Source organism: Aptenodytes forsteri, unplaced genomic scaffold (assembly GCF_000699145.1).
Source record: "Aptenodytes forsteri isolate BGI_AS27 unplaced genomic scaffold, ASM69914v1 Scaffold8, whole genome shotgun sequence".
NCBI lineage: Eukaryota > Metazoa > Chordata > Aves > Sphenisciformes > Spheniscidae > Aptenodytes > Aptenodytes forsteri.
In genome coordinates this window covers 12,058,895-12,080,960 of record NW_008796218.1, presented here as the reverse complement: position 1 = coordinate 12,080,960, position 22,066 = coordinate 12,058,895, and positions in this window count along the sequence as shown.

Below are 22,066 nucleotides of genomic sequence, written 5' to 3'. Positions count from 1 at the left end.
AATTATTAAACTGTTTTTATCTCGACCCACGAGTTTTTCTCACTTGTGCTCTTCCAATTCTCTCCCCCATCCCACCGGGTGGGGGGAGTGAGCGAGTGGCTGGGTGGTGCTTAGTTGCCGACTGAAATTAAACCACGACATCATTACTGGTCTTTATAATATGCTCACTGTCAAGTCACTGGGCATCCCCAGTTGCCAGGAAGGTATACATGGTTTGAAACTAGCTCAAGCCTATTTCTCTCTTAATTTTGTTGGTTTTTCAACTTTTATACTCTGTGTTGGATTGAGCCACGTATACACTCCTCCCATGTTAGTCTGGCTAACTCAGGAAGACACTCACACTCTTTTGATTAAGTCAGGCAGAAACACTTACACAACCAGTTCATCTACTCAATTGATCTAAGGCCACCCTCCGGTCCCTCTGTGTTGAGCTAAGTTCAATTTCCTTCGTAATAGTTATGGTCAGTCACTCCCTCCATTCTTCCCTGAGCTTCAGGAGCATATCACCTTCATCCATAGCTTGTGAGTCTTCTCCCATTGTAGAGGTTTATTGATCGGTCACAAACTCATAGAGTAGTCCAGTTCTTTCCAAGAACTGATAGGATGGGCATTACATCAGGAAAAAAAGGATAATGGCAAATCAAAACCAGAGTCTCTTAATATAAGCAAGCCAACCACCATCTTTCAGGGACTTTTAACTATCTGCCTAATAGATTAAATTAAATTTTCTCTTCCAAAAATATGCAAAATTCACTTGTGATCAAAGAGAGAGTTGTTCTTGAGTTGGCCCAGCGAAGGAAGATGCTATTCCACTGAGATTAATTCAGAACAGTTTGTCAAAGGCACATGGGATTTCTGGCAGAATTTCTTCAATCCTGTTGAACTGTACTGTTGATACTATATTCTGTGTATAAGATCTTGAAAGGATGTGAGTAAACACTGACAAGTTTGCAGACTTGTCAATAAGTAACTTTGCAATGTATTTTACAGTGGTATAAACCCTTTTTAAAAAAGTTGCAGTGAGATTTTATTGCCTTACAGGATTTTATTTTGCTCTTTTACAGGAGAAAGGGACCTAGTCCCACATCGGTTCATATATGTACATTTATTTGGTACACACAGAATTTACTGCCTAATGATTAATAGGTCTTCTAAAAATGCTCTATTTTATAGACAGTTACTTCTGTTGTCACTAAAAGTTACTGGCCAACAAGATATTACCACTGACTTTTTGATTTGTATCAATCTCTAATAAGTGACCATTAATAAAAAACATATTAATTATATATTAACATTTTATATTTTACATATACTCTGCAGTGACTTATGCTCAAGGAAATCCGAGGGCTATAGTACCTTTCAGCCTTATATAAAAGTGTTTAAGAGGCACCCTTACACTCTCATGCAACCTACCAAGACAGGCCCATAGCAGTAATTGCCAGCTTCCCGGAAGGAAAGCGGTCTGGGAGTGAACAGCCTCTTGTTCTCCTGCTTTGGCTTTGTTCTGCTAGCAGTTTTAGGGAGGGACTGGAGTAATTTGTTCCTAGTGCAGGGCCTCTCAGCAAATGTCATTAACATAACACCCCCTTGGAGCAAAGAGTGATGAAAGAGAACAAAGGAGCATGCCATCAGGAATGCTCCTGGTACAGACTATGAATGCGTAGTCTGTATAAACTTTAAGTAAAGAGAGAGAGAGAGAGAGAGAGAGAGACAAAAGGACTTGTGAGAGTTCAGATGCAGATATATTTTTAATTTTCAAGTATGTTTAGGTGTACCAAAGATGGTATCTACGGTCAGTCCTTAGAGTTGCAACAAAATCTTAAAAAATAAAATAATTGAGAATGTTGTTTCTTCTTTACTGATTACTTTTAGCTCAAACATCTCTATGAAGATAGAGTATCCTCAAGTAAAATTTGTCATGGACAGTAGTTTAACAGGGACAATAATAGCAGGCAGGAAAAGAATTCTCCACTTCAACTGCATCTCTTTGTTCCACTTCTTTTCTTATGAGTAACCATGTTGTCTGTAATAATACAAAGACATTTTGCTTATTTGAGACAAGGGAGCTTCTTTTCTGCAATTTTATTTATAAACTTCAGTCCAAAGATGCCATTGATGTTCTGAGCTCTAGACATATCTTTTCAACAGCAATGTGTATTTCCTTGTGAGGTATTGTTGTACTGAATCGCTGGGCTTTTTTCCATATTTCTATGAAATCAAGTATACAGAATTATTTCAGCTGTTCATGGGGCGTTTTATTCAATTATACATACCACCCTTATCCTGGCAGCATGCCCAGAAGTATCTCACTGTGGTTTAGACAATGATCATTAAATGTCATTAATTACCTCCATGGAACAAGACAGTGAAGAAAGTCCAGAGTGAGCTAGTCTTTGTTTTTACCTAGTTCTACATGCTTTTGTCTCCTGGAATTCTCCACTAAAATCATAGAATCACAGAATCATAGAATCATTGAGGTTGGAAAAGACCTCTAAGATCATCGAGTCCAACCGTCGACCCAACACCACCACCCACTAAACCATGTCCCTAAGTGCCTCATCTACTCGTCTTTTAAATACCTTCAGGGATGGGGACTCAACCACTTCCCTGGGCAGCGAAAGTCTGCAAAAGAAAAAAGTCTGCAAAAGAAAAAGGGTTGCTCACCACTGCCCCCTATATCCCTCCACTGTTGTTATCAATCATACTCATTAAATGGCCATAAGCCAAAAGTTCAATCATTTAAGCTCTGTACACAGATAACTGTATACTGTTGAAGCTGGCTTGGTCCCAGTTTTATTTGAAGCATGTGCTGATTTTTAGGGTTATATGCCCACCCACCCCTCCCAAGAAGAGGAAGCTGAAATCAGAATTAGACTGTTAGCTTTTGAAATAAGAATATACTTTGAAAATAAACTCTTATGAATTATAAAAAGGTAGTTCTTTTGCTTTAAATCATAAGTTTGAGGATGAATCACATAACATCTTGAGATAGGCAAAACCTCTATTACTGACATTCATATTTTGTTCATGAAAAGGAGTTTCACCCATCAAGAATTTTTAATTATACTGGCTGATCATTACAGCATTGCAGATGTGAGCAAGCATAATGTTTAAAGGCAGAAAGAAATTCTGTATAGTGAGGACTCTCTTCATCATTTTGATGTATGTGCAGATGAATAATTGCAAGGTAGAAGGAAGAGAACTAGAAAATGCTGGAATGTAGAGTTATGAAATTGAGTAACTCTGTATTTACCAACTGGTATCTCTTGGATATTTTTTCTTGGAGCTGGGGATGGTGAGGGAGGGAAACAAACCTTAAACCCATTCTTTCATGTTATTTACGCCATAATATACGAAAATGTGTCTTACTATCATAGACTAATCACCAGGAGAGAAATCTGTCATAATTCCAATACAAAAGAGTCCCAGCATGGCCCCTGATCAGTATGGCACTGCAAAGAACAAAACAAAACCAGCTATGTCAAAATATCATTTCTGTCATTTTTAGATGGAGAGTTCTGAACTAGATAGAAGGGTTTGTCTGAGGTTTGTCAGACATGGGAAGTCTATGGAAAAGACACAAACTGAACTTGGATCCAGATCAGAGTTAACCATTAGACTGTTGTTCTTTTAATTCCCAGAGCATTCATAGGACATCCCTAAGGACATGATTATAAAATTGAAACCTCACTAAAAATATTTGCTTAATGAACATGATTTTAACTGTACTAGAAGAAACATACGTGTTATTGAACAAGGATTTTAATTCTTTGTCCTTAAATGCATGGACTTTTTATGCCTCTTTACTTATTTTGTTTCCTTCTGTTGTCACAGAAAAAAAAAAAAATCACACAAATTTCCTTCCAGGTTTGGATTTGCAGTACCATTTTACCTCTGTTGGCTAGAAGAGCTATCATAGGGAAATGGACATATTCAAACTTTATGAAAGCCATTTGAATTTTACTAAGAATAATAAATATAACCATTATTTTTGTCATAAGATTAAATAAACACCAGAATTTGAAACACTTCTTTGGTGCTAATCAACACGGTTTTTGTATTCTTCCTTTAAGATAGCAAATATTCGCATGGAAGATGCTGTACATTGATGACTTTACATTGCACTAATCAGCTGTTCAGCTGGATAGCCCTGGTCTACTCTTCAGGAACTGTTTGAAGATTTTTTTGATTTCTGAATGCCATAAAGGTAATTAAACTTTTTTCCCCCTCCACAAACTAATTGTAATGAAAATTTTCTTCACTAAAATATCTAAGTTAGATGCCAGATATGAAATTGACCTTTCATATATGATTTAGATAGATTCAGATTGAACATATCCTTGCATAACTGAGTAGTTTAACATTAGTGTAATTAAGAGGACTAATAAGTTAGATCTCTGTCTTTACTGTATCTTTTTATCCTTATCTTCTTTTTAAAATATATTTTTAAACTGACATTATAGAATAAAATATAAAATAACCTGGAAAACAGAAAAAAAAAATGCTTATTCTATCATCAGAAAAGAAGGGAAAAAACAGAGGAAGAAAACAATAAGAAATATTAAGGAATGAGTTCTACTTAACTGAACTGTTCAAAGATATTCCACAGACCTTTAAATCCCTATTTTATGTCATATGCCATCAACTAAAGTATTTTTTTGAATTTTATTCATTACCTATACCTATACAAAGAAACAACATGGATTGGAACAAATTAGTCTATGCTGCTTCAAAAACATGTACTTTGAACGAGTTTAAAAGAGAATGTAAAAAAAACCCCAAAACCAAAACATCCCTTTTAAACATCAGATGGACCAGTTAGAAAAGAATGGCTATTGCCACACTTGAAATTTTGTTATTCCATCTCTGGGACAGGTTTGCCCTCTCACCATGAAAACAAAATTCACATCTGCTTAAGTTTTTTTAGTAATTTATAATCCCAACCACTGATATTAGAAACAGGTGCCAGTTAAATTAAAAGGAGATGTAGAAAACTCTACACAATATGTTTGCCATAAGATGGTGGAAGTAAGAAAGAGGAAGAAAAGATTATTTCAAGTCATACAGTCAGAGAATCAAGGAACCTAAATAAAAACATTATCATGAAGATAAGATAGGATCTTTAACATAATTTCATCCTTACATGTTAAGATCTGAAAGAAGTTCACGACCAACATCACTACTTCTCCATCATTTATATCCGTATCGGAGAATCTGAGGTAAGAAAGTCCATTACGATTTTCTAGTCTGGTCTCTATTCTGGATGCATTTGACTTTGGGGGTACTTTTGGTTTTTTTTTTTTTACCTTTTCTCCATGACAGACATGTTCTCTCCGTCAGAGAAGAACTGATTATACATTGGCACCTACTATACAAATTAATCGTGTCAGCAGATAAGCAAACTACCAACACTAAAGAACATCCGAAAAGATGATCAAAAGGTAGACAGCACTAAAATTTTACATAGGCAACTGGACTGACTAGATCTGGAGAAGGGAGGACCAGATTTGAGATGGTACAAATGTGGCTGTTTTCACAGGAGTTATGGAATATCTTATTGGGTAAAATTTGTTGGCAGGAAGTTATTAAAATAATACCTATAAAAGTAAACATATATGAGATTACTTCATTTAAAAAAGGCTGTATTAGAGATACAATTTGTTCAGATAAAGGGGACCATCCAGTTCCTTACAATAATTAGGCTCCAAAAAGACAGGTTGGGTAGGAGACAATCTACATAGCATGTCACTCATTTTAAGGCTATACTGGAATAATAAAAACTGATTTTTTCTTGCTAGGAAAGATCCAGGTTTATAGTCAGAATGTTAGGGGAAATGATACTGTCAAAGCAGAGAAAAAAACTAATAGAGCATTTGATAGCTGTTTTGCTTTCCAATGGAACCTTTACATTCATAGAGCTTGAAAGTCACAGTCTGTCAAATGGCTTCAAAACTACAGGAATAATTTTGTGAAACCCCAAAGTATGAAATAGATATTTCATCTTTCCTTTCTCTCAAGGTCTTCTATTCAGATGATAGAACTCAAGACTTTAAATTTAGGGATATAAGAGAAGTCATAACATAAAACTAAATAAAGGAAGACAGATTTTAAAACATTTGAAAAGTATAAGGTTATGGAATACTATTACTTTTTAATTACAATGATGTAAATCTTGAGCAAATGTGAGAATTAAAGTCATAGTTCTCTTCGACCTCATAGAAATCAGAATCAAGTAATTTGTTGAGACTCCCAAGCTCTTAAAGATGCCTTATTTTACGAGGATTACGAGGAAAAAAGTTATGAATTTACCACATGGAAATTGCACTTAATGGAAATGGAGATTGACTCCTAAATGCCCCTGTTGCAAGTGAACACCAGAAATAAAAAAAAAACTTTTTTGCATACTGTAATCTAAATACTGTACTTCTATATTACTTTTATTACCATTTATTAAAAAAAGAGATGGAAGATGACAAAATTTATTTTTTCATACTATTTAAAAATAGTATTACAATATTAATAAAAGTGAGCATTTCTGATTTGTGTCCAAGAATGTTAAAAACCATGCTGTTTGAAATAAATGATGAAACAATTAAAATTGTATTACCAAAGAAACTTTTAGCTCCATTAAATTAATCTAAACTTGAAAGAATATTCTATTCTCAAGGAAAAGTTTGTTTTCCTTAGGCATATTGAAGGGACAAGAAACATGTTTTGCTTGCAAAATTTTCTAACATTTCTTTTTTCTATTTCAAGTAGAAATGCAGAATTGTCAAATATTCTTGTAGAAAATTGTCAGAATGTCCAATTACAAACCAAATTACAATTTTTCTTTTTTACAGTCTCTTATTAGACTCTTGACTTTTTCACAACATGGTCCAAACCCGACGTATTCAGGTGTAGTCGAGCGCCTACAACTTTTACTTGCCAGAGACTGGGAGCGGGGTTTACTCATTTATTTAACAATATTTTAATAGGTAGTGGTCAGGACATTCTCCTGACAGTGGGAGTCTTGGATTTTTATCCTTGATTTCGTATTTCTCTGATGACTCTATAACACAAAATGCATATACAAACTTAGGAAGACACAGTAGAGTCAAAGTTTATTTCCTTTCAGATTTGCTGTGAGCCACAATACAATGGGCATCTCGTGCTCTTTGATCCTTATGAGTTCAAGAACTTCCAGGAGCTGATGTCAGCACATAAACAGTGGTTTTAGATTTGGGAATCTAAATTCTCATTTATATCCTAGACAGGTAAGCCCTTTACCCAGTTTTGATCTAAATATCTTGATCACGTGCGTAAAGGTTGAATTTAACAGGGCTGGGAGACAGGGAAGAGTAAAACAAATAGAAATTGATTCCAGTGGTAGGGTCAGGAAGCATCAGGGCAGGGCAGACTGTGTACCAAGCTCTTTCCTGATGAAACAAGAAACTATTGTATTCAAGCCAAAACACATGGTGGGAGGAAGAGGAGGAGCTGCTTGCCAAGCCAAATATAAAGAGGTACTGCTCCTGAATTTAAGGAGCAGCAGTAGGTTGGAGAAGAGCTAAAATGACTTTTTCCTGATGATTTAAGAAATATTTTTGATAGCTCTTTCTCAGAGAGAAGGGGATTATTGGAAGATCACACTACTTCTCAGTGTTTCTTAAGAATAATTACTTTTTTCCCTATTCTGCCCACATGCTTGATACTATGTCAGCATAAAAGAAGGCATAGCTCATGTTTCAAGTAAGTAATTTTTCATTAACAGTGTCATGAATCTTGTGACAAGCAGCAGCACTCTTCAAACTGCCCAAACCGGAGTTTCTAACTATCATTTATTCAAGATTCTTAATTATCTATAGTAGGTTCTGAAAACAATACCATAACATACAACTGAATTTGAAGATAAGAGATCATGATTTTAAGGAATTTGGCTGTACAACAGTGATACTATACTCTGAAATCTGCTTTCTATTACGTTTTATTGTGCTTGGCCTTTTAGCATATGGATTTTGGTGAGATCTTAAGGAACGTATAATTATTGTATCTTTAGACATATGGTGAGGTAACCTCATTGATAATTAGATATTCTGAAATTAAGTCTCAAAGTCTCAAAGATTTTCACAAAATCTAATATATGGTATTTTTGTGGAAAGTATAAAAACAGAACATCCTTTACCTGAAATACCTTAATGATCCCCACATTATGTTAAAAATGTCCTCTTTATAAATGAAAATGTAACAGTAGTTCTTCATTTTCAGCACAACTAAATTAGTGTGTTAAAAAAGATGACCCATGGGAAATTTTGACTTTTTTAACTCTGCATATCATTGTCTGTTGTGATACCAATTGTGAAAGAATGTCAACTTTTAAGAAGACATCTGCAACCCATGAATCTCATAAAATTGACCTACCATTTTTCTTGCTGATGCAGCATCATGAAACAGTAGTACACCATGGAAATCATGGCCCTTCAGTAAAGAACCAAATGCATTTTTAGGTCACTGTGGGGAAGTTTGCATTTCGGCTTACTACCATTCACTGTCTAAACAGCATTCATTTTTTGTTAAACTTTTGCATTAATCTTGAGCATCAAATTCAATCCCTCTGCCCCATGCTCTGTTCTGTTACTCTGTATTACTTTGGCTTTTCTTCCAAAAGAACTTCGGCAGTAAAATGAATGTTTTCAGCACCTGAAATATAATGCAATTTCAGGAATTTCCTGAGTTGAGCCCCTGTTTGGTTACCTCTGGGGAAGATCTGCCAGTCGGGGTTGTGACAGGAGTCAGCACAGCAGAGTTCTCCATGAGCAAGGAGGGAGCAGAAAGTTCAGCTCCTTGGGAAGACTGTTTCCTGCAGTGTCCCTTCAGTACTCACCTTATTTTCATTTCCAACTCTAATGAACACAGCCATGACGGGAGTGTTCAGAGAGACATGGCCCTCCAGTGATGCAGGCAGAACACAGTAAGGGCAAAAAGCTCTGAGACAGGAAGGGGGATAAAGCTGTTGTGTAATTCACTGTGGAGCATAAGACAAGGCAAAAAAAAATAGGGTAAAAATGGAAAATTTAACTAAGTGTATACATTTGGAGGAATTCCCAACTCCAAGACAGGCATATTAGAAAAGGGCTATATGCACAATGGGGAATAAAAGCCACAAGACAGTGATTTTTAAATCTTAATTTTCAGTGCATTATGTGTTTTTTTTCTTTGGCTGAAGCTTTTTTTTTTTAAATTTACTGCATTGAACATATGACTGAAATATGTGTGTACTATCTAATATGCTGCTTCTCTCAAAACAGTAATTTAAGATGAATCTCATTAAAAACGCTCTTTCTGAACAGATAAACAAAGCAGTAATGTATTTTTAATGAGGTAAGGTGATTTCTTGCTGTGCAAATGTGCCTAGACCTGTAAAAACACCGCTTTCTTTCTACCCAGTGAGGATAATGATGAGTGTTTATCAATGCATCATTGTCCTATTTGCTGGTAAGACTGACCTAGTGAGCTACATATAAGAACTAGGGACTGCTCTGCCAAAAAAAGGTCAGTATCGCCATTCTGAACTTGCATTCTTTTATTGTTTGAATTGTTATAATGTCATTGTCATAAACTTTCACAATCTTGTTTGAATTACAGCTTTCGGTTCCATTTGTTATGATTTTTTTTTTTTTACTTAGGCTTTCCTGTTACTGCTGCTGATCGCATTCAAAATGGGACCCATCAGAACTGTGGGGGATTTTCTTGGGTTTCACCATGGTCTGAATAGTTTCTCATGATCAGAACAAAATCATACTCTTCCTTTCTGAAAAAACTTTGCTGTTGTGTTGAAGAAGCTTCTTAGAAGATATAGAATAGTTCGCTCAGTTTCCATTTCTCTCTCCTTTTTTAAAAAAAAATCTTTGTTTTCAAGGGAGGTATGGAAAGGATTGAAAAAGAACAATAGAAGTGTTGTCAAAGCACAACATGACAGTATTTGTAGAAAACAAACCCAGAAAGAAGGTTGAAAAAATACTTGAAATGCAGCTTCTGAAATACAGAAATTTCCCCACCACTGATTCACAAAAAAAATGACAGGAAACAAATCCCCCCCAAAGGAAAGTAAATTGTACATATATCCAAACCCATCTGAGCCTCTTTGGTTCCATTTAACATAAAGCACTCTGGATACCTTGGGAAATTTCAGTTATCATTATACATTAGCCACTTCAGATCTTATTAGAATCAGATGATGAAGATGATGACCAAAAACGCATGATTTTTGTATTTTTACATTATGCTGAGGTATTTCAATTTTTTTCCTTAGTGTTATCTAAATTGGTTTCTGATATTTACATATTATTATTACTATGATTATTACTGTTTTGAGTTTGGCTTTTGTTTTATTTTTACATTTTAGTCATGGTAACAGGTAGAAGTTCTAATCTGCATCACAGACCTATTGCAAATTTATTTTGTAATTTTTTTTGGGGGGTCTATTGTATTTTACACTAAATAAATTCTATTAATTTCTTATTGTCTTCTTAATTTTTAATTTATGCTAGTCATGGGTTTATTACTCATACCTAAATTTAGCAAAGCCCTAAAGTACAGAGTTATCTAATTTGATATAAGGCAATAGAAAAGTTCAAATTTATGTAAAATCTCTGCTTTTGGGCACAGGTATAATATAAGCAGAAACTTTCAAGGAAAGGGCACACTTTGATCAATAGGCATTTGAATTAATATATAAATTGTTAATGTATATTGCATACAAAAGGATAGATCTGAGAGAATCTTGGAAACTATTTTCCTTTCATTTCCTATTTGTTGAAAAACTGCTTCCGTAAAATAACAATTAGTTCTAAATAGGACTCCAGAAGGTTTTTAACGCTGCTAAATTTGCAAGAGTATTCTGTGAATTATTAGTACTTGCTGGGACTTCTTGTGGAAACTTACATATTTTTTAAAAATATCTAAGGCCAGCTTGTTAGCTAATCAGTAATAACAAATACTGATCTCAATGTGCAGATTCTAGACAAAGACAAGGGAACCGTTTTCGGAGCAGGAACCGTTTTAGGAGCATTTACTTTCAATGAATGGACATTACAGTTTTGAAGAAAACTGAGCACTGCCATCTTTTGTCAAAGAGACTAACTGCAACTTTCAAATGTCAGAATATTTGGATCAGTTCTGATTTGTACACATTACTTTCTATCAAGAGGTTTGTTTACCACTAATAAGACAGATGCTTTTTCTTACTAAATGCAAGAAAGAACATTTTCTGTATTTTTGCTGAGGGAGAAGACTTCAAGCATGAACACAGTTATGAACAAGAGTCAGGACCTACCATTCTACTAGACTACTATACTTTTATAAATGAAAACACTTCAGGCCAAATCCATAAGAATAAATATGGCCTTTTTTATGATAAAGACAACGCATTCAAGTTTGATTTGTTAATGTAGCTGATGTTTTTAAGGGGAAAAAAAAAAGTACCTACCTGTAACCTATATTGCTGCTGAATCACAGTTTATTTTCTGAGGAGATCCAGTCTAGGGTGGTCAGAAGGTCTTTGCTTTCTGTTTTGTAGCTCAGGAAGGAAAGGGTGAAATGAAAAATGGCAGGTAATGTACATGAAAATGCAGAAACTTTTATGTTTCAGATTTTTTTGTGTATTATGGCAGCTTAACAAGGACTGGTGCTTCACGATCAAAGGAGTTTGTAAGAAATAGCTTAGTGAAATTTGCTAGTGCCTTTCAAAACTGGGAGTTCTGTGGTTTTAAAATGGTTGTCAGTTCTTCATTTCCCAAGTAGAAAGACATGTCGGATCCACACCTACCATTTTTGTATGCACACTGAGCTCATTTATATCTATTACTTCTTATTTGAGTTCTTTCTGACACTTTTGTAACCGGGCAAATCAGGACTCTTAAATCTGCATTTGACTGTCAGTCTTTTGCTGAAGATGTACAGTACATTACCTATGGGCAACTATAGTTTGATGCCAGTACCATGGTAGGAGTTAAAAAAGAGAAAAGAAAACAAAAGTTGTATATTTACATAATGGAATAAATAGGCTTACAATACATTCACTGCACTCCTCCTGTTCTTCCTTCCCACTGTACAGTAGATTCCCACCTGGAAGTTCAAGACAGTGGAAAATGCTTATGGCAGAGGGAAAGGAGTGAAGATGCCAGGTGATGGAAGAACCCTCATTAATATGAGTGCTGGGCTTCAACCACCCTTTCACCTGAACATCCCTACTTACAAAAATTTGTCCTGAGCATGTAGAACTGCCACCAGCCATCCTAAACTGCAGTAGGGAGTGTGAAACCTGAATTCTCCTCCATAGTTGTGGCTGTAAAGACTTCTTTATATTCCCTATTCAGATGCCACCCTAGTTTGAACATTGGGCATATCTGAATGGGCAACTTGCTCTATCCAAGCCCCAGATGTTCTAAGCTCAATAGGCAGTGCTTTTTTTTTCCTGGGAATATCCAGATCTACACTATAAATATGTCACTTTGCTTTACAAGCAAAATTGTTTTCTAAACCGCTATCAATACTTTAATACAAAATGTCTTTTCCTTTGGCATCTCTAAATTTAGTTTCTAGCTTATAGTGCTTGACCAGACATTGGAAAATCTGATTTATTTAGTTCTTAAGTTTTCAAATGGTCCATTTCCTTTAAAAACCATTGAATCAAAACATTATTTTGTTTTCTTTATATTTTACATGTACAGGAAATTAACTGGCTTATATAAGACAAGTAACAAACACTATCTTTTTATCTGTCAAGAGCCCAAATTTAGTAATATTCCAGCAGCTTGTATGAAGGAGCTCATCTAGTAAAAAAATCAAGTGGGAGATAAGTCCACTCAGGATTAAGAAAAGATATAACCCTCTCCTTCCAGTTACCAGGACCTTTGTGTTTCAGTGTCATCTATGGTATTTGTGCCTTCCACAAGTCTGAAGCTAAACAGATCAGTATCACTGATGGCTTTGGCAAGCCTCTGAGTAAGTAGACTAATTATATGACCTCATCTATATATTTGGATGTGTGGGGCATGACTGGTGTGAGCATGAACTTAGGAAAGAAGAGACCTGCAACCTCCTGTTATTCATCTATGGAATGGCCTACAGACCTCTGCCTTGCCCTGAAGACTATCTTAAAATCTGAGATATGGTATTTAGATAAAATAAAGATTCTCATAACGCTTAGTATTCTATCATTCTCACTTATTTCAAAATCCAAAATCCAATTTGTGGAATAAAAAGTTCTCTCTCTATAATCTGTTTTGATAAAAAATTATTAGACTTTAAATGTATTAATATATATTTAATACATTAATATGTTCAATCAATGGGCTTATCATGCAATTTTTATTCTTAGTTTTCCCAGCAGGGTATGGTAATGACCATTGCACAGTCTTAAAAAAAGAAATGCAAAAATCTCATTTGGCTCTATGAATAAAAACTATTTGCTCAACCAGCAAAATGTTAATGAGCACACCCCTATTAATCTCTGTGTCTTTTGCTGACACAACTTGTTAACAAGATTTTACATGAAAATTATTGAGCAATTTTATTCTATGTCCTCAGCTTTCTTGGATATGTAAGCACTGAATTTTGAAAGACATAAATGCCACTTATTTATGTCTTCTTTATGTAACCTCTCTTAGAGATTTGGCCATGTCAATGCTTTTATGAATATTAGCACAATTACACATTAACAGAATGTCCAAATTCCTTAATTACTTGTTTACTGCAGGTAGAGTTCAATATATTTACTGGAGGTATAGTTTAATACACTCATTCTGTTTGAGCAATTTTTGCATAAAAATGGGGTGGTGGTGTTTGTAGTTTTTAACCTAATAATACAAACACCGTTGAATGCTTGCTATAGGAAAGGAAAAGTGTTTCTGCCCCAGCCAAGGCTACAGTCAGTTGTCAACTGGTAAAAAAAAGGTAAGTTCATCCACTGAATTCACTCTTAGCTGCCTTTATACAGATCAGGAAGAGTTACTTTTCTCTCCTGTAAAAGAATAACAGTTCTAGGAAAAAAAAAACCATGGTAAAGAGCAAGGGCTCCTTAAAAGTAATGCACACAGTTGGGGTAAAAATGAGAACAGTAGTGCTCTTCCTAAGAAAGGATCTCTGACTTCTACTAAGTGAGGGACAACGGACACTGCCCTATTTGCATTGCTACCTCTCAGTTCAGTTCTTCATGCAACAAAATTTACGTTACAATTTCCAACTCTAGTGTGTTAAAAGTTTGCATAGTAAAATCCTAAACTAGGGGTGTGGTTTTAGGGATTTTTTTTTGCCTTTTTTTTAGTAATAAAAAAGCATGATTTTTGAAAACTGAATATGATGAGCTGCTTATGGGCAACATAAAAACTCATCATAATAACAAATATATGAGCAATACAAATCACTCGTTCAACAATCATAATGCATTTCCTTCACAGATTGGGATTTTCGGACTATTCCCCCATATCCTGCAGTATGGCAGTAAGGCAGCCACCTGCTGCTGGAAGTGAAATTACTAGATTTGAGAAGTCAGGCATATCCTAGAGCGCTTCTAGTTCATTCATGATCTTGCACTTTCCTTACCAAGTTCTGCTTCCCAAGTAATTAGGTGATATCTACTTACACGCAGTAGACTAACCTCTGTCTCGCGTATTCATGCCTCATTTCCTCATTTAATGCTCTTTTCAGTCTTGTTATTTATTTTTTTTAATATTACACTTCTAGCTGTATAGCCAGATGAGTCACACTCATTGCCATCCACAACAGCACTCTCCAAGGCCTGTGAAACAATAAAGTAATTTATAAAAGCTTTTCCACTGAAGTTATATACAGTCAGAGAAGCTAACCTTTATTTTAGTGGCACTTGAATTAGGATGAAGTTCTATTCAGAAAAGATTATTCATAACAAAATACAGAAGAACATCTAGTATTTTATATTATTTAGAAAAAAAAAAAAAAGAAAAAAACCCACACCACCACAACCACAACATATCAGGATAATGGTGTAAGACACAGTGGCTTATACTCATGGATTTTTTTTCATTCAGAAACATAAAAAATAAAAATAGACTGAAAATTTCAGAGCACTTTTCTTCTTTGCCATTGAAAAGGGGAGATCAAGTTCTCAGAAATTCCTACATTAAATGCAGAATGACTGATTTATTTTCCTCACAACAGAAGAGAAATTTCTCATTTCAAAATATTGTTTCCTCTGAGTTGTATACTTTTCCCTGTTCAGCTATCATTATCCGCCTACAATCGTTACATTTTACAATTAGAATTTGGGATAAGAAAGTAATTGTTACTTTCCTGAAGGTGACGTTGACAGAGAGACAATAAAATGCCTGTGAGTTAAAAGAGAGGTAATCACTTTAACATACAGAAAAAATCTTGCTAGCCAAGAACAAAGATAACCAGAACCCAAACGAAGAAACTACTATTTACCTGTAACAGAGGGGGAACTTCTATATATTTTCCATGAAGGAAACTACCATTGTTTCAATTACATCAACAGAAACTCGACCTGTGAAAGTACAGTACATTCCCTTTTCTGTCATTTTAACCACAAGTTTCAGTTTATTGATTGTGATAAGAATATACTGGATGAGGAGATAGAAGAACTGTTATTATTAGTCTCTTTTCCTTAAGGTAGCTCGCTAAAACAGAGGGGAAACTTCTATATATTTTCCATGAAGGAAACTACCATTGTTTCAATTACATCAACAGAAACTCGACCTGTGAAAGTACAGTACATTCCCTTTTCTGTCATTTTAACCACAAGTTTCAGTTTATTGATTGTGATAAGAATATACTGGATGAGGAGATAGAAGAACTGTTATTATTAGTCTCTTTTCCTTAAGGTAGCTCGCTCCATTGACTTTCACTGGAATTAACATCGGGACACCCAAATGCATATACTGCTTATCTGTACTTACGTTGCCCAAATTGTTCTGTAAAATTTAAGCAAGTTTCAAGATGCTGGCCTTCTGTGATAGTTTATAAAAATCACCAGCAGAAGACATTTAGTCAAATCTTCAGTGAAGTACAAGTCAGAATACAGCACTGATGATTTCAGTGCGACAGTGCCATTTCTACAGGCATCACGGTCTGCCATGTCTACTTCTCCAAGTCTGTAAAGCATAAGATGAGTTGTCCTATTTACAATTGCTGATATGAGTAGGGCACAAATACTTAACAGTATTCCCATATTAAGAAAGATATGTCTTAGCTTGCTAGGAAAAGAAAAAATATTTAGTAATATATGCATATAGAATTCAGAGTCTAATGTTGTATAGCTCATGAATTTGGTTAACTTGGGTTCAAGATGACAAATACAACCTTGAACAGACAAATATTGCTGAAATGGAGACAATATTAGGGTTTTGTTGTTGTTTTTTAATAAATAAATAAATAAATAAATTTACCTTTATATGGTAGAGGAGCTGGAAATTAAATTAAGGATCTAGACTCCCACACTTCTAATTGAAGCTCAGAACATAAATGAAATGAAAGTATTTTGCTAGAGCAAAAAGATGACTAGTCAACCAACACAAAACCACCAACACCAAACTGACCTGACGTTTGTGTCATATTTTGCTAGAGCAAAAAGATGACTAGTCAACCAACACAAAACCACCAACAGAATTCCAAACTGACGTTTGTGTCACTGTGAGGAGTATTTCGTTCCCATTTAAGGAATATTTATTTCCTTCAAAATTAAACAAGCGTTACTCAACACATTCAAATATAGTAAGTTTTCACTAGTTTAAAAAAAAAAAACACAACAAAACATTAAAAGTATCATTTTAATACTGTTGCAATGCTATTAAAAATCAGAGCATAAAGTTTCATGCTTGCAGAAGATGATGTAGGAGAACACATATTTTACAACACCTTAAAAATCTAATTTTCTCTTCTTATAAATTGTGCCATGAGACTTATATAATAAAGTTTAATTAAAATAGTTTTTCATACCTGCATACTTCTGAAGACCATGGCATGTTACAGGTCTATGTAAATGTCACATACACAATTTTCAATCTTCCTGTATGGAAAATGTTGTATTTCTGTAATATTCTATAAGAAACATAATTGTCTTTGGCTGTACACTGACATTGTTAGCAGAGTCCTTTACAACAATAGAGTACATTCTGTAATTTTCCCTAGAGCTGAAACTCTTTCAAATGAACATGAGTCAGGCAGTACTTTCGGGAATAATGTTGCAAAGTTGTAAACGCTGCTTACCAGTCCCATGAATACTGCCTTTTGGAGGAAGTACATCAAGTGTCAGAAATGATGTGAACTCTAGTTTGTTGGAGTACCTGTTAGCATAGTGATATTTTCAAAGACATTGCTGTATGTTGCCTTGCTAACTTTGAAGAGAAACAACTATTTAGGTTGACAAACCAAATACATGAAATTGATTATGTCTTGCTGAATGAATTGAGTATGGGCTTAGATTCAAAGCTCATTGGCACTTCTTGATCCAGGATAATTTTGTATTAAATATTGGTTATTCAAAATCGAACACCAGCCTGTTTATTGGAGAAGTACTGACAATAAATAGCTTGATTTTGAGCACTGATGATAGTTCTGAGACGTCCTTTAAACTTAAAGACACATGCTCAGCTCTTCCACCTTCTTCTAGGAGCCTGCCCTACTATAATTGTGCCCTCTATTTGGAACTCTAGCCATATAGTAGGAGGCAATATGATTACTTTAGTAATTAAACTCTTATCAGAAGCAGGAGAGAGCACAAGGTGGCACAAAAAGAATTAAATAAATCTGAATTCAACATGAATCATTCACTTCTTTTTGCAAATATTATTACCCTTCCAGGAAACGCTTTCTTCTTATTTGATGATGATATCACTATTGTTTATTTCAGTTCAGGCTTCATAAATGTGTGTTGTCTTGAGTTAGATGCTGTCTCGGATCTCTGATGATTTTGCTAATTTTTGTCAATATTGAACTTATTAAAAAAAGAAAGGTTGTACAGTAATATTTTCAAACTTGTCATATTTCAAATGAGTATTTAGAATATTTCACTGTGTGGCAAGATTAATATTTCATAGAAATAAACTTCTTGAAGACACAAGCAATTTTCATAGAATGGGTGAATACATAGAGTTGATTTATTATAACAAGTGTTCTAAATAACTTTTTTTAAAGGGCTTGATACAAAACTGAGATTTCCAAAGTTGTCTACGGTTAAAGTTTTCAAAATCTCTTGTCCTGTATGTCCTTGCACCTTACATAGTATTGCTAGTCTGTGTTTAATGAATGATACATGAAGGGCTGTTAGGAAGTTGTGCTGTAGGGAAAGAATTTATTCTGAGTCATGAACAGTGCTGAACTGTAGACTCATTTATCTGATTAAAAGCATGGCTCGTTATAACTCAGCTGGTTATGCAATTTTTAAATAATACATAGTTTGTCTGAGATCTCATTAATTGAAGTTATTATGTATTTTATTTATTTTTATGACTTTTTTATCTAAACTCTTGTATTATTATGCTGTTTACATCATCAAATTTGCCACTGGCCATGCATGTATAACATCTGCATGTTTGCAACGTAACCTGTCTAATGCTTACTAGATATTTAGGTGAGTTTTTTGGCTTTTTGGTATGGTTTGGAATTACAAATCACTTGAAAGATGAATATACTGCATAGCTTCAGTGCGTGGCCCTTCTCTGCATCTATTCTGAAAAATAATTATATAACCCAAAAGTACTGCTAATAAAGAAGCTTATAACAGAATTTAAACAATGCTTTGAAAGAAACTTCCTTTCTCTTTTCTAAAAAAAATAAATTCCAATAGGATATAGTTAACAAAACAACCTACTGAAAATTTCATTCTATAATTGCTTTCCCGCACGTACTCCTTTCCCTGGTAGACAAAGTCATTAAGGTCACAGTGATAAGATTATTCTTTCTACGAATTGCTCAGTATTACATAACACAAGGCAATCAGCAATAAATAAAATATTATTCTGAATCACCTCAATAGATGCCAAGTCAGTAGGTAGCAAATAGGCAGTAACAGTAAAAAAAAAAAGACTGAAAAAATAGTGTTGAAGGAAACTCTACAGCAAAAGGAAAAACGTTAACACTGCAAAGCCAACTCAGTTAAAAGCTTTGGTTCATATTATCCTTAGATGAACTATCAATGCCATTTTTAGTGGGAATATGTGATGACTTGAGTCATATCCAATCTACTGACTCTAGTGAATGCAGAAAGTTGATTTGTGTCATAAAAGATGCAGGAAACATCCTGGAATCTAACTCTATGTGGAGAGAACAGTAATGAAAAATTTCCTTCAAGACCTAAGATTTCATATTTGCGGAGCCCTTGTTGACAGGCTTATGTTTGACATGACATGTCTGGAAAGCTTGTAATTGTCTGGCTCTCATATAATGTACTCTGATTCTGCAAAGAACTGCTTCATAACTCAATTATAGTTCACTGGGAATATAACATTTACTAATAAGGAACTGTGAGTGACAGACAAATTCTTAGACTTGGGGTGGGCTCTAGACCTTTTTGTCAGAATTGCACGTACTTCTTTCCCATAGACAAACACACCTTTTTTAGAGATGGCAAATGCTGTTTCAAAGCTTGCCACTTTTTCCAGGCACTGCAAAGATGTATCCTGCAGGTCAAATAGAAAAAATAAATTATTGAGATTTTCACTTTCTATATGTAACTTTCAAATAAATTCTGAAAATTTACACAGACAGAACTTCTACTAGTGTTGAATAAGAACATATAAAGCAGAAAAAAACCCATATGAGCTAAATCTAGAGGAGTTTAAGTAGAAAGTAAGTATTGCTGGTAAGGTTTTTTTCTGAATATCAAACTTACTTCGGTGGATTCATCTAATATATGCCAGATGGGACTTAACCAAAGGAAACTTAGTTTTCTGGGAAGTGACTATTACGTTAGCTAAGAAGTTATCAGAACCATAGTCAGAACTGTTTACCCAGGGCTTTCTTGTGAAACATGATAAAGTCCTTTTTTAAAACCTGGGCCATATATCCCCTATATAGGTACTCAGGTCCCAAGAAATAACACCACATGGAAAAGAGACTTAATGCATCTTTCTGGGATTGTGGCACTTCAGGCTTTCTAGTACACTCACACATTCTTCTACCGGATCAGTTCTCAACTTACACAAAAAAACAAGAGAAAGCGCTATCAATGTATGAGACATTTGGCACACGACATATTAAGGTAAAAATCTTACTGAGATCATCTGAAAAAGGAAGTACAGTCATATAGCAATAGAATCATCTAAATCATAGAGCTGAAAATCATTTTGAATGTAAGATGGCATACAAATTAACTAGTATAATTCAACATATTACTCCTCTATCCTGTCTCACAACATGCTGTTGAAACTTCATCTAAATTAACTTGCACCTTTCTTTGACATTGTCATGGTCCTTTCATCTACAGAAAAAGGAAGTACAGTCATATAGCAATAGAATCATCTAAATCATAGAGCTGAAAATCATTTTGAATGTAAGATGGCATACAAATTAACTAGTATAATTCAACATATTACTCCTCTATCCTGTCTCACAACATGCTGTTGAAACTTCATCTAAATTAACTTGCACCTTTCTTTGACATTGTCATGGTCCTTTCATCTACAAATAGCTTCTCTGTATTTTAACAAGATACAATCTTGTCTTTAAATGAGGATGAGCTAAGCAGGCAAGGTTTGAAAGATTCATACTCATGGACCTTTGAGCTGAGAAGCATGCAAAGTCATGCACAAGATTGACCAAGTAATTAGTATGTGAAATTGTTAGTGTTTTAGGAGTGTTTTATTAGGTGTTTCAATATACAACTATAAATATTTTGACTCTCAAGGGGATTTTTTAAAAACAAGAAAACAACACCAAAAATAAAAAACCTCCTCGTGTAAAAAAAATTCTGTTTTTTCCCCTTTAATACACATGGTAATCTCTCTCTAATACATACGGTAATTAAGTGGATAATTTTTCCATTACTTAGTGCTTTTATTTTAAACAGACCTTTTCTATAGAATCATGACTTATAATTCCATGGACCATGGAATGGTTCCAGTAGTAGGCCCCTTACTTGTATGGTGGTTGTGATTTTACATCTGTAAGGCATCATGAGTTATGTAAATATACTTCTTTTTATTAACTGATCAGAGTTTACAAGTAGTTCTAGATTTGCTCCAGAGGGCTCAGCTGGTATTCATACCGAGTTGTCTGACATCAGGTGTTTTGGTTTTGAATCTGTTTTTCCACTAGGCATATTTTAATGATTTTTTTTTCCCCTACTGTTACTACACTCACAGGGAATCATACAGTCAACTTCTTTGCTCAAAAAAACCCTAAAATTTACCTGTTCACAACTACTTGCAGTTGGACTAGATGATTGTTGAAGGTCCCTTCCAATCGGAACTATTCTATTCTATTCTATTCTATTCTATTCTATTCTATTCTATTCTATTCTATTCTATTCTATTCTATTCTATTCTATTCTATTCTATTCTATTCTATTCTATTCTATTCTATTCTATTCTATTCTATTCTATTCTATTCTATTCTATTCTATTTAAATAACTTACAGAGTTGTAGGAAATAACTGACATGACCTTACCTAGCAAGATGGCTGGTTTGGCCAGTTTCACTGACACCACAACTGCAGTGTTGAAAAAAAAGAAGTTTTCCTTACATCAATCTTACCTTGTAGTAGTGCATGAAGTTCCCAGCTCCAAGTAAAACATCCACTCTTCGCATTCATTTTAATCATAAAGACTTCCCAAGCAGAAAAATGTAAATGGCCTGTGTGAACAAATTGGATTTTCTGGAAGAAAAAAAACAAAGTGAATGAAGAGCCTTGGTTTACTTTACAGGACATCTAATAGTATAATATTCCTTTAAAATCTCAGTCCAGTTATTATAATTGTGCATTTTACCCATCGCTCAAGTAAACACAGGACTTACCCCAGAAAAAAAAAATATAATTTTACAGTTCTATAGGGAATAACAGGAAAATGAACAGTGTATTGATTGATAAAGA